This window comes from Eumetopias jubatus, unplaced genomic scaffold (assembly GCF_037043125.1).
Source record: "Eumetopias jubatus isolate StellerSeaLion01/CBP00866 unplaced genomic scaffold, mEumJub1_p1.0 scaffold_3, whole genome shotgun sequence".
Taxonomy (NCBI): Eukaryota; Metazoa; Chordata; class Mammalia; order Carnivora; family Otariidae; genus Eumetopias; species Eumetopias jubatus.
Genome location: NW_028274809.1, coordinates 97,325,167 through 97,343,615, shown reverse-complemented (window position 1 = coordinate 97,343,615; position 18,449 = coordinate 97,325,167).

The following is an 18,449-nucleotide window of genomic DNA, read 5'->3' as shown; positions in this document are numbered from 1 at the left end:
AGAAAGTACTCTGTTTATCCCTATTATAAAGAGAGTCTCAGAGATAAAGTAATTTTTCCAGTAGACAAGAGACAGAGCTAGACTTGAAAGATCATCCACACCATCTTTCACTTCAAGTGTCTACATGGGTCAGATGCAAGTGACACAAAGGTAAATATTTTTTTCTGGCCTCAAGAAGGACATAGCTTGTTTGGGGAACACAAATTCATCGGGATTTCAATCTGATATAATGTGTCATGGCAACCAATTCCGACAAGATTTTGATTTATAGAAGATCCTGTGTGGTACTTGAAGTGAGCCTTGAAAATTAAACAGAAGGCAAGCCACAGACTGGGAGAAAATATTTGAAAAGACAAATCTGGTAAGGGGCTTTTACCCAAAACATATAAAAAAACTTCTTCAATTTTAATAATAACCTGAATAAAAAATGGGCCAAACGAACCATGAGAGACTATGGACTCTGAGAAACAAACTGAGGGTTCTAGAGGGGAGGGGGGGTGGGGTGATGGGTTAGCCTGGTGATGGGTATTAAAGAGGGCACGTTCTGCATGGAGCATTGGGTGTTATACGCAAACAATGAATCATGGAACACTACATCAAAAACTAATGATGTAATGTATGGTGACTAACAAAATAAAACAAAACAAATACTAATTCCACTGGGAAAATATTAAATGAGAAGACATTTTTCAGGATATGTCTGTAAATACAAAAATACTAGAGTTTTATTTCTAAATATATTTATAAATAATCCAAAAAAATGGGCCAAAGACCTTAACAGACACCTCACTAAAGAAGATACACATATAGCAGAGAAGCGCATAAAGATTCCCCGTATCATGTTTCATCAGGAAATTACAAATTAAACCAATAATAATATATCACTGCACTTATTAGAATGGACAAAATCCAGAACACTGACACCACCAAATGTTGGCTAGGATGTTGAGAAATTGGAACTCTCATACATTGTTGGTATGAATGCAAAATGGTACTGCCACTTTGGAAGACAGCTTGGCAGTTTCTTCTAAAACTTAACATACTCTTTTCATGTGATCTAGCAATCATGCTCCTGGGTATTTACCAAAAAAAAAAAAAAATTGTACACAAATACCTGCATGTAGATGTATCTAGCAACATTATTCAAAATTGTCAAAACTGAGAAGCAACCAAGATGCCATCCAGTAAGTGAATGGATAAATAAACTGAATAAAAGATTATTCAGCACTAAAAAGAAATGAGCTATCCAGCCATGGAAATATGTGGAGAAAACTTAAATGTATATTATTAGGAGAAAGAAGCCAATCTGAAATGACTACATCCTCATGATTCTAATTGTAGTACATTCTGGAAAAGGAAAATATTGGAGACCATAAAACAAAACAAAACAAAAAATCAGTGTTTGCCACGGGTTAGTGGGGAGGAAGGAATAAACAGGCAGAGCACAGAGGACTTTTGGCAGTGAAACTCCTCCGTATGCTATCATGGAAACACGTCATTATACATTTGTCCAAATCCATAGAACATACAACACCAAGAGCGAACCCTAATGTAAACTCTGGACTTTGGATGATAATGATATGTCAACGAAGGTTCATCAGTTATAACAAATGTATCACTTTGGTGGGTGACATTGATAATGGACGAGGTTCTGCATGGGGCGGGGGCAAGTGACATATGGGAAATCTCGGTATTCTACTCAGTTTTGCTCTGGATCTAAAACTACTCTAAAAAACAAAGTCTATTAAAAATAATAAGGTAATAATAATGATAAAATAACAAAGATATCCAGGCAAAGGAAGGCACAAGGACTGCGTCAAGATGAAGGACTAGCCTGTGCATGATATCTCAGAGGTAGGAAGGCCCTGTGGTTCACAGAGGGAAGTGTACAGCGGCAGGTCCCAGGGGCACAGGTATGGACTCTGAAAGCAGATGTCTAGTCTAAGTCTTGCTAGCTGTGAGAAAAGTCATTAATCTTTTTGTGCTTCAGTTTTCTCATCTGTAAAATAATTACACATGTCTCATAGAGTTCTTATGAAGATTAAATGAGCTAATATTTATAAGCAACTTACATTGGCACCAGGCAAATACATAATGCGGTGTGACTGGTGTCTTAAAAACAAGTCTGGGCAGGTAGGTGCTTTTGTATTATGCTAAGGAACTTGGATGGAGCCCCGCCACCTCATTTCAGAATATCTACCACACTGGGCTGTTTCTTTCTGTGTGGAATAAGAGCTTTCCAGGGTATAATCTCCAACTGGCCCTTCTAGCTCCAAGAGCCTTTATGTATCATGTACAGGAATGAGTCCAGCTGGTTCTGACAAGTAGCATGGTAGCCATTCTTCTCCTCTCTGGTCCTGTTTATACACATATTTTTAATGGTCTGCTTAAGAATGAGGCTTTAAGGTGTAAGCTTTCTCTCAAACTAACATGTGAAGTACCCGGACATGGGGCTTGTGCATTACAAATGGCTCTCCAGGTGGAGTTTCATCCCAGCCTTGGATCCCTCCCTGCCGCATGTCATTGGTGAAGAAGTCAGTAAGTGGATCTGGGCCCCCAAAAGTGACTTGCTTCTTCTCCCTTATCCACCCAGGACTTTTATGCATGTGTACACCACTAAGTAGAAATTCCCTGGAGGCCAAAAAACAGGGATCCAAATGAAAACTCAAAGCATTCCTAACCCTTCTTCTTCAACATGAGCAACAAACACAAAATTAATTTAGCAAGAAAATCACATAAGATGCTTCGATTTATATTTCTATACTTTTATGTTCTGTTCCTTCATAGGTTGTATCGCCGCCCTTTTAAAGCCACATCAGAGTATTTTAAAAATTAAACAAGGTGTTTTTCATTGCAACTCCTCTTTCTTAAAGTGAGCCTTCGTATTTGTGCCACAGAAGAAATGAGTTCAATTTTTCCTTCACACATTACAAGCAACTGGTACTATAGAACATTTGGGCATGGAGAGAGGGGATGTCATTTCATTCCACCTGTTGGGGGTCACTTTTCCCACAGGTTCCAGAGCTAAAAGACCCCACAGCCATCAATTCTATGTGTTTTCAACATTACTAGAAAAGCAGGCTCAGAAGTAAAGTAGAAGATAATTAAAAACAACTCTCTGCTTCAGAGACTTATCAACCTAGATCTCCAGGCCTGTTCCAGGGAGATGGGCACGTGTATAAAAGCAGTTTCTTGCTATCTCACTGAGCCCCACAATTAGTGCATTAGTTGTCATCAGATTTCAAAGATGAATAAGGGGAGAGCTAGAGGAAGTAAGTGACTTGCTCAATTATTCTACAGAAATATGTCAGGAGCAAGATTAGAACCCAAGTGGCCCCATGCCCTCAGTCTCTGTATTACTGATTTTAAGGTTATGTCACCAGAATTTTTTGTGTGTGTGCCTTAAAATAGCATCACCACTTCTGAGCACGATGGTATGAAGAATCAAGAGTCAGCAAGGTTTTGTTCACTCTACTAACCCCACTACCTAAATTCAGATTTGCTCCAGCTTTTCCAAAGAGAAATAATATACTACTAATAAATATATGCTTCTACTCAATAATACTATTTTATAGTCATTAAGTGTTTTACAAATTGCTTCTCATGCAATCTTCAAAGCAACCATATGAAGTCAAGCTGGCTCTTCTCCCTCTGCCCCCTATCGCCCCCTTGCCACCCTGCTCTGGCTCTGGGAGGCTGGTCGCTATGGACCATATCAATGGTGATCCCTGCAGGGTGGTTTCTGGGCCATTTCTGCTAGAGGAAGACACCAGCAGGAGAGAGGACAGGGGAAAAGAGAGGTCAGTGAATGTGGTCACCAGCTCCCTTGCTCCGCTGAATCAATGCATGATAATGACTGTGCTCCTTTAACGAGGTGACATCTCCTCCTATATCTCCTAACAAGGTGAGTGGTCCATTTCTACCATCTTCTACAGTGACAGCTTCAGAAAACCCGGGGTTCTGATGGCCACATCCTGCCCTGCTGGTAAAGGGGTACCACTACTGTGGAAAGAAGTTAGATAATCTCTAAAGGCTCTTATCTTGATCATGCATGTAGATATGACTCACATACATATATGTACACCTGCATATGTATATACATATAAGTTCATTTAAATAAATATATACCCATAAACACACACGTCCTAGTGCTTTTCTGATCCGACTGAGATACAGAAGCTCGGATGGCTAAGGGCCTTCCCCACACTCACACAGCCTGAGCCAGCTACAAAATTTGCAGGGCCCAATGCAAAATGAAAATGTAGGTCTCTTTTTCAAAAAGCAGGATAAAAAAGCTCTTTCTTTTCTTCTGTGGTCTCTCTCTTGACCTGTCATGGTATTTATTTTATTTGGTATTTAATGTTGTACTCTTTGGTAGCAAATACAGACTCTCATGGAACCTGGCATCTAACCCATAAGTTTGTATGTCAGACATGTACTTCCAACTCAATCCTCCCCCACACCTACCTCCAGGCCCCTGGAGCATTGAGGACAGCAGCTGTCACTGACTAGGAATGAGGAGGCAACAAAGTGGTGCCCTGGGGAGGTGAGACATAGTGGGAGCTGAGAAGGCCAGTGAGCAGAGGCATGCTCCAGGGATCAGTTAGATTTCACTTACTAAACAGAAATTCAAAGATAAAATTAAGAATTTCAAGATGGCAGCCACCAGGCATTAAAACCCAAGAGCAGGACACCCTCTTCTGCGGCCCTGTGCCCCTATCTCCTATACTTCCAAGATGCTGGAAATACATTCAGATAGTGAGATGGTGCCAGAACTCGGGGCATGTCTGACTCTCAAATCTGTGCTTTTGACATGGGATCACTTTGCCTTCCAAAGCCAGTAAACAGTTGCCTCTCACATCTAGTGAGAAGTATGAGGATGAGGAAAAGAATATGCCTCAAAAGACAAATCACATCTTCAATTTCCCAATCCTATAACCCATCTACATTCTCCATTTTGTTAGCCAAGGAAGGGGGGTGTTTTGCTTTCCTTTCTAATTAAGAAAACAAGGTTGAGCCAGACAACATTTCTAGTGAGTTTTCTACTTCTAATCTTGGCAGCAGATGCTCACTGAGCCTCCATTAAGTGTACACACCTAGCAGAGGTGGCAAATCACTAATTAGAATTCTCTGCCTTAGGAGATATGAATGTCACCCAAGCACTTTAAAATTGAATAGTGCGCTTGACCATTCCTGCTGGAGGCAGAAGTCTTAGTTGAGGGGAAATTCAACATCATCAGCCTGGAAAAAATATTTCCGTACTTGGAGCATACTGCAGGGAGACTGAGAGGACTTTGGCTGCCTGAGTAGCCCTGAAATCTGACTCTTGAGAATGGAACCATGGTGCTGTTTGGTGTGGGTAGAGGCAGAGGAAATAAACCTTGAACTGCCACAGAGGAAAGAAACAAAGACCACCAAGATGAGTATGCAAGCCAGGAACCTGTTTCCATGTGGAATTTATTTGTGAATTTTTCATACATAATACAAGGCACAGGTCTCCCAGCAATGAAGTGGAAGCAAGAGAAACAAGACACTCATTGAGAGTCTTGCATGGGAAGGATTTGCTCCATCGGTTGAGGTACAAAAATATCCAAGATGGGACTGAGTTTTCTTGCAGGTGAGACCAGAACTGTTTCAAAAAAGTAGTTTATAACAAGCTGGGTTATAAAGAGTTGTTTATAGCAGCTGTGCTTAACATATGTTGAATGATGGCTATGAGGGACCAAAGAAGAGAGAATGGACTTTATGGAATAGGTAAACTTGAACTATTTTTCTCAAGATGAAGAGTCAAATAAATTGATACACTTGCTACGAGATCACACAGAAAGGAAGTCCAAAAAAAAAATATTATCCAAATCCCTTGCATGAGAAGTACTCAACAGGTTATTAAAAATCAAGTAAGGCATTTGTAGGACATTTGCTGTTGATCTCAATAAACAGAGTTTTATCTCCTCTATCATCTCCCTGAGTGAAGTGGGAAATCTCAGCCAGAAGGAACCTAGGACTTTCTCAGGAGGTGAATGCCTGGTATGACGGAGTTGTCCTGGGGCCTGAGGCTGAAGGTTTCCTACTCTGCTTCCATGCTGGCAGTCTACTTCGGACTGGTTCATACTGGCATTCTAAGAGGTAAGGGAAGCCATGAAACCAGGCATCCAGCTTGATGAATCTAGACCAGCTCTGTCTGACAGAAACATAATGTGAGCCACGTGTGTAATTTTAAATTTTCTAGCAGCCATACTTCAAAAAGTTAAAGAGTTGAGATTAATATTTTTAAAGATTTTATTTATTTATTTGACAGAGAGAGAGATTGAGAGCACAAGCAGGGGGAGCAGCAGAGGGAGAGGGAGATGCAGACTCCCGGCTGAGCAGGGAGCCTGACACGGGCTCCATCCCAGGACCCCAAGATCATGACCCAAGCCAAAGGCAGAGGCTTAGCAGACTGAGCCACCCAGGTGCCCCAGAGTTGAGATCAATTTTAATAATACATTTCATTTCACTTAATATATCCAAAATACAATCATTTTATCATGTAATAAAAGTTGTTGAATTGTTAATAGGTTCCATTATTTTTTATAGTCTTTAAAATCCACTGTATATTTTATATTTATAGCACATCTCAGTTTGCACTATGCACATTTCAAGGGCTCACTAGCCACATTTAGCTGGCGGCTATCATACTGGACAATGCAGGCTCAAACTTTTTCTTAAGCATTAAAGTCTGTTCCATCAATCAACAAAGATTTAGGCAGCCTCTCCTCTGCTTAGTGCCCCCTGCAAGAATCCTTGAAACCATTTATGGATGGATTCCTAAGGCAGCTCTTTGTGACCAGAGCTCCTGGAGAAGAAAGACTGTATGTCATTTTTTTTTTTTCTCCTGTGTGACCAGTGACCTGGCCAGTATCTTGCATAACAGCTTATGATGGACGGACGCGTGGATGGATGGATGGATGGATGGATGGATGGATGGATGGATGGATGAACGAACAAATGACTAAGTGTCACTATGGACTACTAGTAGGATTAAGAGGGAATAAAACAGAGGTAGGTAGAGAGAACAAAGTTAAATTATCTCAACTTTAAACTGGGTCTGGTATTCAAATATTCTCTGCATTTTATTTTTTATATCCAGTTTTCACTCTATGTAAAATTCCCCATTGTAATAAAAACTAATCCCAGAAGCTACTCTGTGCAAATTAAAGAACATTTTATCAATTGGCAAATTAGACAGACAGACACACACACACACACACACACACACACAAACACACACACACTATCGCCTCTCCTTGGAGATTCAGAATACACACCAGCACTATGATTTAAAAAAAGCTGAAAGAATTTATGTTTCAGCAGGACTTTCAGAGCCTTGAACAGGCTGAAATGGTTCTCTTTCTGCCCCATCTCCCCACATAAATGGGGAGCCTGTTGAGGGCAGGGATCACATTCATTGTGCCTTTATAACCATCACATGGCCTTTTATTCCTGCTTGCACTCTTGCAGCTACAATCCATTCTCCAAACACTGTGTGGCCTTTTACAGTATAAACCGATCACATCACTACCCTGCCAGAACACTCTGAAAACCTCATTGCACTAAGAATGAAACAGATGTCCCTTCCCATGACTAACAAGGCTCTACATGACCTGGTCCTTACCTATGACCTGAAACCTGATGGCTTGCCCCAGCTGTCTACAAACCATGGTCCTGGGATCTAATCCAGGGTGTTTTTGTGAATAACATTGTATCAGAATGCAACCACATCCAATGCTAAGTTCTGTGTCTACTTTGGATACAGTGACAGGGTGGTTACCACAAAGACGGTATAGCCCACAAAGCCAAACTACTATAGAAAACAGATCCCTGGCACACCCTTCTCTTTCTTCTCAGACTTCCAGCTATGTTTTCTTTCTGAACCTGAAACTCGTCATACTCTTTTTGCCTCAGGAATTTTAATTCTATCAGTTCCTTGCCTGGAACATGGCCCCCACATTACTGCACAACTGGCTCCTCCTTAAGTTGAAGTCTCAGCTCAAATGTTGACTTCTCAGTTATCTGCCCTAACTATCCAATCTAACGTGGCTCTTCTCTGTACATTCAGTTACTCTCTCTCTCCCCCTACCATGTGGTTTGTTGTTGTCTCACCATAGTACCTATCACTCCCTGAAATTATCTTACCTATGCTTACACATTATCTGTCTTCTCTAAGAGACTGCACACTCCCAAAGGGGCCTTCTCTATCCCTTTCTTTGCTGCAGGGCCAGAATCTAGAACTGCGCACAGCACGTAGTAGCTACCCAGTACATATTTACAAAATAAAGGCTATACGATACATCAACCTATGTTGGGCCTGCCATATTGCCTCAAGGAAGAGAAGTTCAATGGGCTCAATCAGATCAGAACCATAAGGGCCTTTAAAGGCCGTTTAGAACACACTTCTCATTTTATGGATGAAAAAAAAAGGGGGACTCAAGAGAGGATGTGTCCAGTCTGACTTTGGGTTGAGTTATCTCAGGCTGAGAATAGATACCCTGACACCCAGACTAGCACTACCTCAACTGACTGTCTACAGGGAACCTGATTTAGAGCAGCCTTTCCCAAGGATTCCACTGAGCGATATGTTTTGGAAAGTTCACAAACCTAAGTGAAATAATTTCATTACTGAAAATTTCTCAGATCCTTTAATAAACTATTTATTGTAGAGAATCTGTAAAAATCGGATGTTTTTTTATAGACCATCCTAAACAAATTTGAATCCATTTTTCCCCACCATGAAAATCTTACTTTTTCTGTATTGGCCTATACTCTATCCAATCATGTTTAGCAAATGCTGACAAAGAGAAATGACGAGCAGTGTTACCCTCCCCCAATCTCTTTTATGTTCCTGTAGCATTCTGAAAGCATCCTAATAAGGATCCCATTCCATTCTTGCGTCACATAGCATCCTTAGCTCTTTTTTTTTAATCAATAATCACAGTATATTGAAATTGCCTATTTTGGATCTGTTTTCTATACTAGACTATAAGCTCTTTGAAAGCAAGAATATAAAAAATATTTTAATAAGTGTCTCTTGATTTTTCCTACCACACGACCTGGAACATTCTTTCTGCAATTGGATTTTTGGCTCTCTTTATCATCTCCTTCAACTCTTGACTCATATTTCACTTCTCAGTAGAAGCCACACTGATCACTTTATTTAAAATTGTAAACCTCTCCACTTGAACTTTCTCATCTTCCTTACCCTGTTCTATTTTATTTTTTTTTCTCAAAACACTTATTACATTCTAACACACTATATACAGAAATTTATACAATACACTGACTCTCCACCCCTCTTCCTTCTAGACAATAAACTCCAGAAAGATGAAGATTTCTGTGTTTTTTTTTTATCTGATATATTCAGTAATATATCCCCTGCCCTAGAATTGTTGAATATTAGGTGGTCAAAATAAATTTGTTGAATTAGAAAAATGAATGAATGAGGCCAGAAGAACCAACCTATATCCCTAGGCTCATCTAAGACAGGCCAGCAGACTAGTACAACCTGCTGTAATCAAAGCAGATGCTGGGTAGTCTCATCTCAATCCAGGAAGAAACTAGAGTTCAAGCCAGCCATGTTTAAGGGCAGCACTGAACAAATAAAAGTTAACAGCCCATATGGGAGAGGAGTTTGCCTTGCTTAATGACTTGGCAGCAAAGCAAGTATGGGGAGTGTTTGAAGAGATTTAAGACCTTATCTTTTGTCGACTCCCTGCTCCCACAGCCCACAGGAGCCATGAGTGGTATTTCCAAAGGACAGCAAAAAAAAAAAAAAAATCTGATCCTGTTCAACCACCAGGAGGCAGCATGAAGCATTAGTATCAAAGATAAAAACAACATTTACCCTCAACTGATTTCCATGAAGGAATAAATCTACTTGGAAAGAGAGAGAGTAGTTTACCTTTTACCTGTGGTTATCTTCTGCATATTTGTCAACTTTGGTGCCAGGGTTGAGAGAGATTGAGGGTGCTGTCAATATGGGGATTGAGAATAACAGAAACTGGCAACTTGGCAAGAGGCTTCAGGTGAGAGCTTAGGTTTACACTTGACTGAGCACTGAAAACAAGATGGCACCAACTCTTGAAAGAAGTTAGGTGAATTAAGTGAATTCTCTTTATAAAAGAAAAATGGTAATGGTAAGGAAATGAAACCTTTGTTTTTGTAATAAGTGAATTTTAACACTTAGTATTCTTATTAATATGCCATGGTCGCCTCAGGTCTCATTAGGAAATGGAAAAAGCCTCTAGCAAAATTCATCTAGTCTTTGTGGAGAAAACAGAGTTTAAATTTTATTCTATTAACTTGGGAAAGAAAACCCCACTATTATCTTGAGCAAAACCATGCCTTAATAGAATGAAGCCAGGACTTTGTTTATTCAAGGTTTCAGGCATGTTTAGAGAAGAAGTAATGAAGACAAAGAGACAAAAAAAAAAAAAATGCAACCACCTCATTCTAAGAAATGACAGGTAAATTCCACTCTTGATAAAATCCGCACCACCGGGATGCTTAGTCTTGAAAACATGGAACAACAATGAGTCAGGAGAAATAAAGTTAACTATCCCTTAGAACTGATGCTAAGGTGTTTTTTTGTTTTTTGTTTTTAACATGGTTTTCCTCATTTTTATCCTAATAGAACAAGGTAGCATTCATTATACTTTACAGATGAGGAAGCTGTGGTTTACTGACCGAGGTAGAGAGCCCAGGGTCACACAGCTAGCAGTTTGTGGAGTCAACCACAACTGAAGCTGATGCGATGCCAAAGGTTTTTCCTCTATACTAAGAGATGATAGGGCCAGAAACTGCATACCTCAGCAATAGAGAGGATGCTGAGGAGCGGAAATCCAAAGATGTGGATGTATTAGGTAAGACTTACATAAATCCAGGTCGAAATCTCCAAGTGTCTCATTCAGAGGCAGCCTTGTGAAGGAAAGCCCTCCCCAGGCATGGCTTGGGAGACTTGCACACTATTCCTATCAAACAGCAATGTAGGTAGAAGTTGATAAAGATATCCGGAGAGGTATACACACACACAAGCACAAACTGCTTGTTAAAAATCTCCCATTGGCAATTCATTCCTTTCTTCTTTGTACACTAATATTTTCTTTTCCTCACAGCAAAGATAACAGAGAGACAGTTCAATAATTATACAGCATAATCCTGTGACACAAAGGCAACTATTTACTTTTAGTCTTTTTCTGTGATGTTTTAGTTTTCATCATACTATACTTTACATCATACTACTGCATTTGCTCAACATAGGACATAAGCATATTTTGCCATTAAAATTCTACAAGTTTAAAATGTTTAATAGTTTTATATGGAAAAACATCAAAACACTTTGTAAATGTGATTTTAATATCTAAGGAACATACTGCCACGTGTCATCATAATTTACCTAATTCATCAATAAAAAGATGAATTTTTTTTAAAACTTAGCATTCTGCTGTTCTCAAATGCCTTAGGAAGGCTGGAATATAAAATCTGATGATCCATCTGTATATTGAGAAGAAAGGGGGGGTGGGTGTGAAAGCAGGAGGACATGGCGTGCCTGGCAGTTGGAGTGAGAGCCCCACCCCGAGGATGCAGGTGGCACAGAAAGGAGAGGTTGGGCTGACAAAGGCAACCTCCTAGTGCTGACCACACTGCCTGTACCCTCACACAAACCACTAAACTCAATGTGAAAAATTCAACCCCCAAATCCAGACCTCTGGAGCACATTCAGGGAGTATTAGGCTAATCCTGAGTTTTAGGAGAGGTAACCAATTAGAATTCTGTACATTAAAAAATAATAATAATAAAGTGGTTGAGAAAACCTATGACTCGGCCTCTATCAGAAGTCACATCATCCACCAGAGAAGTGATTTCCCAAATGGGCGAAGAACTCCATCAAGAAGTGTCTGAGTTCTAATTGAAAATATTCTCAAAATATGTATTCACCCCTCAAAGATGTAGAGGACACAAGGTATCTGTAAGTCCCAGGAGGGTATTTTTGAGTGCAGCCCATTGCCGTCTCTGCAGCTAGGACTTAAAAGAAATTGGACGATACTATTCCATGTCTGGTTTTTGAAGTGGGGAAGTGGGGAGGGGCATACTCAGAGATAAGGGAAAAGTTTGGATGACCTTCCACAGAACTGTTATATAACAAAGTGTTTGTAAAGCCTCTCAATTTATAACTCCTTTTCATTTAAGCCCCAATATAATTAAATCAAACTCAGCAGTAACAAAATATCATAAACAATTTTAGCGTGTAACATGTGCTGACAAATGTCATTAAGGAGATGGCTGCCAGAGACAGGGGAATATTTAGTGTGACTCCATCTAAATGTTCTATTGCTAAGGAAACTCAATATTAAGTTTTACTTTAATTATTTCCATGAAATGACTTTCTTAATAATTTTAAAACCATGACCACTACGACTTAAGAAATTTCCAAAATGTTTTTAATAAGGATTTGCTACTTTACATAAAACATTCTAGATATCAAATAAATTTATGTATATATAATTTAATTGTTAATACTACTGATATATCATTCATTAGTAACGTTTTAAAAATAGACAAACCAAACTCCCAATGACTTTTTTCTGTTGGGTTCTGACTAGATGAAAACCATCTCTCTCAGATTTTCCATAACAGTCCTAATTACATATATTCCATGTCACTCTCCTTCCAAATCATCAAATTGGCCCAGATATGTCAATATAATGGTGCCATAACTACTCTTATTAGATGGTTCTCCACACTTGTAAATGGTGCAAAAACCCTTTGTCAAACTATATTTGAATTTGTATTTGAAAAATATTGTCACTCTAAGGCAGAGCAAGATGGCGGAGGAGTAGGAGACCTGGATTTCATCAGGTCTCAGGAATTCAGCTGAATAGGGATCAAACCATTCTGAACACCTACGAAACCAACAGGAGATCGAAGAAAAGAATAGCAACAACTCTCTGAACAGAAAAGCGACCACTTTCTGGAAGGTACGACGTGCAGAGAAGTGAATCCGAGGCGATATTCGGGAGGATAGACAGCAGGAGAGGGGGCCTACGTTGGCCGCTTCTGGCAAGTGATAGAGCAGCAGAGCACAAAACTGGAACTTTTAGAAGTCGGCTCCTCTGAGGGACGTTGCTCCACTGGCTAAATGGGGGGTGGCACCCTCACGGGACAGTGTGGTCTCAGGACCCTCAGGGTCACAGAAAGACCAGGGGGTGCCTGAGTGCAGCAGAGCTCCCAGGTATCAGACTGGGGAAACAGGCTACATAGACGGAGATGAAGTGTGGGCTCTCAGCTCGGGATTGCAATAAACCGTGATCCGTAGCACAGTCGGGCCACTGCTCCTCCAGCAGGGACCCAACAAGTGGCAGATCCAGGGAGACTCCCCTTCCTCCCCTGGGAGAAGTGGCGCGGGAGTGCAGCGCAGGGATCTGCTGGGTTTGGAGACTCCACACGGGGTCGGGTGCCAGAGAGAGAAACACTGGGTCACAGGCCAGGTGAGCATGGAGTGTGGCTGGAGACCGGGGAGACGGGAGTGATTGACTGCTTTTCTCTGGGAGCGCACTGAGGAGCGGGGACCCGAGTTCTCGGCTCCTCGGGGGCGGAGATTGGGAGGCCGACATTTTCACTCTTGTCCTCCAAAGCTGTGCAGAAAGCTTGCAGGAAACAAAACCTCCCAAGAGCAAACCCGAGCAGCTTACTTAGCCTGGACCGACAAGGGCGGGGCAATTCCACCTCCGGCAAAGACATTGGGAAACCACAGCAACAGGCCCCTCCCCCAGAAGATCAGCAGGAACAGCCAGCCAAGACCAAGTTTACCGATCAACGAGAATGGCAGAACTCCAGCGCTAGGGGAATACTGCACATAGAATTCATGGCTTTTTTACCATGATTCATTAGTCTTTCAAAGTTAATTTTTTTTAACTATTTTTTTTTGAATTTTTCTTTTTCCATTTTCAACCAACATCTTATCAATCCCTTTTTTAAACAAAAACATTTTTATTTTTCATTTTTAGAGTCATATTCTATCCCTTCATAGTAGACACCCTTATTTTTGGCATATATATATAAGTTGTTCTCTCTTTAGAATTTTGAGATACAGTTACTTCTAAAATATCAAAATATACCCTAATTTTCTAGTGTATAGCTTTGTTCGAGTCTCCTGCCTAATCACATTCTCTCTCCTTTTTTTTGTTTCTATCTTTCTTTTTTTTTAATCCTCTTCTTTTTTCGAGCACCTTAGCAATTCCTTTTTTAAAATTTTTTATAATTTTCATCTTTACAGTCATATTCCAATCCTTCATCATGTCAACCCTTATTTTATACATATATAAGTCTTTCTTTACAATATTAGGAGGCACTTTCTTCTAACAGACCAAAATACACCCAAAATCTAGTGTGTGGCACTGATCTATGCACTAGCCTTATCATATTTGATCATATCCTTTTTTTGTTTTGTTTTGTTATGTTTTTGTTTGTTTTTATCTTTTTCTTTTTCTTTTTTTTTTTTCTCTTTCTTTTTTCTCTCTTTCCCTTTACTTTCCCCTGCTTTCAGGTCTTTTCTGAATTGTTTAGAGTATATTCCTGGGGACGTTGTTACCTGTTAGCATTCTGTTCTCTCATTCATCTATTCTCCTCTGGACAAAATGACAAGATGAAAAAAATCACCTCAACAAAAAGAACAAGAGGTAGTACCGTCTGCCAGGGACCTACTCAATACGGACATTAGTACAATGTTGGACCTAGAATTCAGAATCATGATTTTAAAGATACTAGCTGGGCTTGAAAAAAGCATGAAGTTATTAGAGAAACCCTTCCTGGGGAACTGAAAGAACTAGAATCTAATCAAGTCAAAATCAAAAAGGCTATTCATGAGTGCAATCAAAAAAATGGGGGCACTACCTGCGAGGATGAAGGAGGCAGAAGAGAGAATTCACGATATAGAAGACCAAATGATGGAAAATAAAGAGGCTGAGAAAAACAGAGATAAACAGCTACTGGATCACGAGGGCAGAATTCGAGAGATAAGCAATATGATAAGATGAAAGAACATTAGAATAATTGGAATCCCAGAAGAAGAAGACAGAAAGAGAGGGGCAGAAGGTATATTGGAGCAAATTATAGCAGAGAACTTCCCTAATGTGGGGAAGGAAACAGGCATTAAAATCCAGGAGGCACAAAGAACCCCTCTCAAAATCAATACAAATAGGTCAATACCCCGACATCTAATACTAAAACTTACGAGTCTCAGAGACAAAGAGAAAATCTTGAAAGCAGCTCGGGAGAAGAGATATGTAACCTATAATGGTAGAAACATTAGATTGGCAACAGACCTATCCACAGAGACCTGGCAGGTCAGAAAGGACTGGCATGATATCTTCAGAGCACTAAATGAGAAAAATATGCAGCCAAGAATACTATATCCAGCTAGGCTCTCACTGAAAATAGAAGAAGAGATAAAAAGCTTCCAGGACAAACAGAAACTAAAGGAATTTGCTAACATGAAACCAGCCCTCCAAGAAATATTGAAAGGGGTCCTCTAAGCAAAGAGAGAGCCTAAAAGCAGCAAAGAGCAGAAAGGAACACAGACAATATACAGTAACAGTCACCTTACAGGCAATACGATGGCACTAAATTCATATCTTTCAATAGTTACCCTGAATGTAAATGGGCTAAATGCCCCAATCAAAAGACACAGGCTATCAGACTGGATTAAAAAACAAGAACCATCAATATGCTGTCTGCAAGAGACTCATTTTAGACCCAAAGACATCCCCAGATTGAAACTGAGGGGGTGGAAAAAAATTTACCATGCTAATGGACACCAAAAGAAAGCTGGGGTGGCAATCCTTATATCAGACAAATTAGATTTTAAACCAAAGACTGTAATAAGAGATGAGGAAGGACACTATATCCTACTTAAAGGGTCTATCCAAAAAGATCTAACAATTGTAAACATCTATGCCCCTAACATGGGAGCAGCCAATTATACAAGGCAATTAATAACAAAAGCAAAGAAAGACATTGACGAGAATACAATAACAGTGGGGGACTTTAACACCCCCTTGACTGAAATGGACAGATCATCTAAGCAAAAGATCAACAAGGAAATAAAGACTTTAAATGACACACTGGACCAAATGGACTTCACAGACATATTCAGAATATTCCATCCCAAAGCAACAGAATACACATTCTTCTCTAGTGCCCATGGAACATTCTCCAGAATACATCACATCCTAGGTCACAAATCAGGTCTCAACCGGTACCAAAAGATAGGGATTGTTCCCTGCATATTTTCAGACGATAGTGCTTTGAAACTAGAACTCAATCACAAGAGGAAAGTCGGAAAGAACTCAAATACATGGAGGCTAAAGAGCATCCTACTAAAGAATGAATGAGTGAACTAAGAAATTAAAGAAGAATTAAAAAAATTCATGGAAACAAATGAAAATGAAAACACAACTGTTCAAAATCTTTGGGATGCAGCAAAGGCGGTCCTAAGAGGAAGGTATATAGCAATGCAAGCCTTTCTCAAGAAACAAGAAAGGTCTCAAATACATAACCTAACCCTACACCTAAAGGAGCTAGAGAAAAAACAGCAAATAAAGCCTAAACCCAGCAGGAGAAGAGAAATAATAAAGATCAGAGCAGAAATCAATGAAATAGAAACCAAAAGAACAGTAGAACAGATCAACAAAACAAGGAGCTGGTTCTTTGAAAGAATTAACAAGATAGATAAACCCCTGGCCAGATTTATCAAAAAGAAAAATGACCCAAATCAACAAAATCATGAATGAAAGAGGAGAGATCACAACCAACACCAAAGAAATACAAACAATTATAAGAACATATTATGAGCAACTCTATCCCAGCAAATTAGATAACCTGGAAGAAATGGACGCATTCCTAGAGATGTATCAACTACCAAAATTGAACCAGGAAGAAATAGAAAACCTGAACAGACCTATAACCACTAAGGAAATTGAAGCAGTCATCAAATATCTCCCAACAAACAAGAGCCCAGGGCCAGATGGCTTCCCAGGGGAATTCTACCAAACATTTAAAGAAAAATTAATACTTATTCTCCTGAAACTGTTCCAAAAATTAGAAGTGGAAGGAAAACTTCCAAACTCATTTTATGAGGCCACCATTACCTTGATCCCCAAACCAGACAGAGACCCCATCAAAAAGGAGAATTACAGACCAATATCCTTGATGAACATGGATGCAAAAATTCTCACCAGAATACTAGCCAATAGGATCCAACAGTACATTAAAAGGATTCTTCACCATGACCAAGTGGGATTTATCCCTGGGCTGCAAGTTTGGTTCAACATCCGCAAATCAATGTGATACAATATATTAACAAAAGAAAGAACAAGAATCATATGATCCTCTCAATAGATGCAGAAAAAGCATTTGACAAAGTACAGCATCCTTTCTTGATCAAAACTCTTCAAAGTATAGGGATAGAGGGTACATACCTCAATATCATAAAAGCCATCTATGAAAAACCTACAGCAAATATCATTCTCAATGGAGAGAAGCTGAGAGCTTTCCCCCTAATGTTAGGAATGCGGTAGGCATGTCCACTATCACCACTGCTATTCAACATAGTATGTGAAGTCCTAGCCACAGCAGTCAGACAACAAAAGGAAATTAAAGGAATCCAAATCGGCAAAGAGGAAGTCAAACTCTCACTCTTTGCGGATGATATGATACTTTATGTGGAAAACTCAAAAGACTCCACCCCAAAACTGCTAGAACTCATACAGGATTTCAGTAAAGTGGCAGGATATAAAGTCAATGCACAGAAATCAGTGGCATTCCTATACACCAACAAGACAGAAGAGAGAGAAATTAAGGAGTCGATCCCATTTACAATTGCACCCAAAACCATAAGATACCTAGGAATAAATCTAACCAAAGAGGCAAAGGATCTGTACTCAGAAAACTATAAAATACTCATGAAAGAAATTGAGGAAGACACAAAGAAATGGAAAAACGTTCCATGCTCATGGATTGGAAGAACAAATATCATAAAAATGTCAATGCTACCTAGAGCAATCTGCACATTCAGGGCAATCCCCATCAAAATACCTTCCACTTTTTTCAAAGAAATGGAACAAATAATCCTAAAATTTGTATGGAACCAGAAAAGACCCCAAATAGCCAGAGGAATGTTGCAAAAGAAAAGCAAAGCTGGCAGCATCACAATTCCAGACTTCCAGCTCTATTACAAAGCTGTCATCATCAAGACAGTATGGTACTGGCACAAAAACAGACACATAGATCAAGGGAACAGACTAGAGAGCCCAGAAATGGACCCTCAACTCTATGGTCAACTCATCTTTGACAAAGCAGGAAAGAGTGTCCAATGGAAAAAAGACAGTCTCTTCAACAAATGGTGTTGGGAAAAG